Below are 4410 nucleotides of genomic sequence, written 5' to 3' on the forward strand. Positions count from 1 at the left end.
GAAAGCTAGAACAAACAGACTCGGATGCGGACTGTGGGGAGAGGCCAGGAGAAATGAGGGAGGAGTATTGTTGGAGGAAAGCTTGGGGAAACATACCGGGTAGAGAAAAATGTTAGGGAAATTGAAGCCGCGGGGGGCAGGCCGAGGCGGAAACGAAAGCCACTTTGGGATTCTCAAGTTAGCCCGGGAATAGGGGGCGAAAAGTTGAAACCAGAAGCTGAAACGTAAGCCAGATTGGGATCCGTCTGATTAGCCCGGGGAGCAAAGGACGGGAAGCCAAACCGTGGGGCGGAGACGTATGCTGGGTTGAAATTCGCCAGGTTAGTCCGGGGAACTTGGACTGAATGCCGGTGGTGGCGGAAACATTCGCAGAAGCCGCCGCGTGCAGAGAGAGCACGGGGCGTGAATAGATAGGGAACGCGGGGCTGGCGCGAGGCCGTGGTGCGGGCGCGAAGTGCGTGGAGACCGCGGAGCGTGCGCGCAGAGCCGGGAGCCCGCCGGCGGGGCGAGGCGCCGGGAAGCCGCGCAGAGCCGTGAAGCTGCCGCGGGGCGAGCGCCGCCGGGAAGCCGCAGGGATAAGAGAAACAGAAGTTTAGAAGTAAAATGAGAGAAATAGGAATGCTGGTAGACAGAAGTAAAACAGGAGAAATAGGAATGCCCGGAGATAGAGAAATAGAGAAATAGGAAGGCCTCCCCACAATACTGCAATGAGAAAGCTTGGATTCGGTCTGCCTGATTAGGGCGATAAGCACCAGCAGGCAGCTCGACCAGAGTGTGAGCTGCAGGTCACCGAAGATAGGCACGAATCAACACCAATAAGTCACCCCACAACATGGCAATGAGAGAGCTTGGATTCGGTCTGCCTGATTAAGGCGGTAAGCACCAGCAGGCGGCTCGACCAGAGTAGGTCACCGAACACAGGCACGCATCAGCGCCTAAAAACCTCCTCACAACATGGCGAAGAGAGGACCCGGATTCGGTTTGCCTGATTGATAGGACTTGTAAGAACCTGTGGCAACTCTAGCAAGTAGAGCAGAGTGTGTGCCGCGGGACACCGAAGACAGGCGCGTATCAACGCCAAAAAATAAAAAGAAAGGGGGATCTGTGGGGAGCAGCTCGGACTAGACTAAGTTACTGGAATTAAGACTTATTCTATGCATCTGCTCTCCCACAACATGGCGCTGGGAGAGAAGAAAACAGCTTCTACACAGCTGCCTCCAGTTCAGCCAATAAACTGTAGGACCTGCTCCTGATTGGAGGAGAGCAGCGTGCTCGGCGTGTGGGCGGCCGAGTTGGGATTGGCAGAGGAGGACTATAAAGGAGGAGAGAGACGGCATGCACCAGGAACATCTAAGAGGAACAGCTAAGGGGAACACCTGTGCAGCCCCTGAGAAAGCCGGCCGGCGGTGTGCCGCTCCCCTGCGGAAGTGGGGAATGTGGCCAGGGGGAACTGCCCTTCCACGGAGGTGGAAGGGATAGTAGCCAACCCGGGAAGAACCAGCAGCAAACCCGGGGAGGGCCGAGCAGACGAAAGAACAGCGCAGGGTCCTGTGTCGTTCCTCCACGAAGAGGGGGAGCGACATCCACCCGCCACTACTCCTGAGACACACCAGGCCCTCCAGTGACCTTAAAATGTCAGATTAACTGACCTGCACCTGCCAGCACTGTGCTGCGACTCTGAGAGTAGCTGACTCTTGGCTGTGCTGGCTGCATCCCTCGGCCTCTTGTCCCTCACCAGGGCCAGGCAAGCACTGGTACCTGTAATTCAGACATCACCTGTTGCTGTGGACTAACCAGTCCCCATGCCCCAATGGGAGCCCTGATCCCCAGTGTGACTACATTTGGAGACAGAACCTTTAGGGAGGTAATGTCGGTTAAAAGAGGTCACTGGGTGTGGCCCTAGTCCTGTAGGACCGGTCCCCTACTAGGAAGGGAAGCACATCCCAGGAGCCTGTGTGCATCCAGAGAAAAGATCGTGGGAGGGCACAGCAAGACACAGCCACGACACGCCAAGGAGAGAGGCCTCGGGAGAAATCAAGCCTCTGACACATTGATCTTGCACTTCTGGCCTACAGAACTGTGAGAAATTCCTATTAGCAACCATCAGAGACCTATTTTTACACCCTTACCCAGACCCTAAGAGAGGCCAGGCATGTGAAGATGAGCAAGGCATGGCTCCTGTCCCGAGGAACTAAAAATACAATAGGAATGTGTTGATAAGAGGAGTAGAATTGAGAACCCAGAAGTAAACCTTTACTGATTTTCACAAGGGTGACAAGACAATTCAACGTCGAAAGAACAGTCATTCCGGCTGGCACCGCGGCTCAATAGGCTAATCCTCTGCCTGCAGCACAGGCACACCTGGTTCTAGTCCTGATCAGGGTGCCAGATTCTGTCCTGGTTGCCCCTCTTCCAGGCCAGCTCTCTGCTGTGGCCAGGGAGTGCAGTGGAGGATGGCCCAAGTGCTTGGGCCCTGCACCCCCATGGGAGACCTGGAGAAGCACCTGGCTCCTGGCTTCGGATCAGCACAGTGCGCCGGCTGCAGCGGCCATTGGAGGGTGAACCAATGGCAAAGGAAGGAAGACCTTTCTTTCTGTCTCTCTCTCTCACTGTCCACGCTGCCTGTAAAAAAAAAAAAAAAAAAAAAAAAAAGAACAGTCATTCCAACAAATGGCTTTAGAACAGCTGGCTATCCACATGCAAAGGAATTAAGTCAGATCACTACCTCACACCATATATGATGATTTTAGGAGCTAAAACTGTAAGTCCCTAGAGAGCATTGGCATAAATCTTTATGACCTCAGATTCAACAGTGGCTTCTTAGCACAAGCAACAAAAGGAAAAGCAGACATGTTAGCCGTTACCAACTGCAAACTCTGGTGCTTCAAAGGGCGCCATTCAAGAAGTACAAAGCAGCCCTAGAATAGGAGACGGTATCTGCAAATCATATATCCAATAAAGACTTGTGTCTAGATTACACAAAGAGCTATTATTATTCAATAATAAAAAGACAAATAACCCAATTTAAAAATGGACAAAGTCTAAAGAGACAGTTCAAAAAAATCTGCAAAATTGAATTAAAACTGAGTTTATTTTGTTGCAAAGCACTTTTTTCATAATACAGAGGAAATGTGTATTATAAAAAAGTCTGGATTTCACATTTTTTTAAATAAACTCTTTTTTAAAATTTGACAGCAGAGAGAAAGAGAGGTAAACAAACAGAAAGAGAGAGCTCCCACCCTCTGGTTCACTCCTCAAACGCCCACGATGTCCTGGGCTGGACCAAGGCTACAGCCAAGAGCCAGGAATTTAATCAAGTCTCCCAGGTGTGTGGCAGGGCCTCAACTACCTGGGCTATCAGCCATCGCCTCCTAAGGTCTGCTTTAGCAGGAAGCTGGAGTCAGGCCCTGGAGCTGGGCATTGATCCCAGGCTCTCTGATACAGGATACAGGTATCTTACCCAGGGTGTTAACTGCTTAACGCCTGTCCCCAAACTCATCCTGTAATTCCATCTCTGCAGGAACTCTCTGAAGGGCCTTTGTATATAAATGTATAGACACACATGAGTGAGTGATCAGAGCCGTTACCCGTCAGGGAAATGCAAACCGAAACCTCCGTGAGATGTAACTACACCCACCATGATGGTGTGGACACGGATGTGTGTGGAGAAATCACCACCTTCACATATTTCTGATGGGAATGTAAAATGGTGCAACCCCTTGGGAAAACAGTCTGGCAGTTCATCAGATGCTGAATACAGCGGCCATATACGATCTGGTCATTCCACTCCTAAGGACATAGGCAAGAGAAATGAAAGCAAATGCCTGAAAGACTTCTACAGAAATGATCATAGCAGAATTACTCATACCTCCAAAGTGTATAAAGAACCCACCTGTCCATCCAAGGATGCATGGACAAATAAAATGCGATACTTCCATGCACTGGAGTATTCTCCCACGATAAAAAGAAATGAAGTACTGATGCATACTATGACATGGATAAACCTTATAAATTCACTGAGTGAGAGATCAGTCCCAAAGGACCGTGTACTGTATGATCCCGTTTAACTGGAATGGTCGAGGTAGGTGAATCTACGGAGAAAGAAAGCAGATTAGCGGTTAGCTAGAGCCGGAGGTGGGGCCCGAGCGGGAGGTTGGGGGTAATGCCAAGGGTGCAGGGTCTCTTTCGGGAGTAATGAAAATGTCCCAGAATTGCCTGTGGTGATGGCTGCACAACTCTAACAACGCTAAAACCCACAGTAATGTGTGACTACATTGTCATACGAGTCATATCTCAGTTAAGCCGGTAAGAAATATAATGCAGAGATTTTGCCTCTGGGAAGATGGAGTAGACGTGTTTTCCTATTCCTCTCACTAAGGACAGCTGAACACCCTGGGCATTGCGCATAAA

This window comes from Oryctolagus cuniculus, chromosome 1, assembly GCF_964237555.1.
Source record: "Oryctolagus cuniculus chromosome 1, mOryCun1.1, whole genome shotgun sequence".
NCBI lineage: Eukaryota > Metazoa > Chordata > Mammalia > Lagomorpha > Leporidae > Oryctolagus > Oryctolagus cuniculus.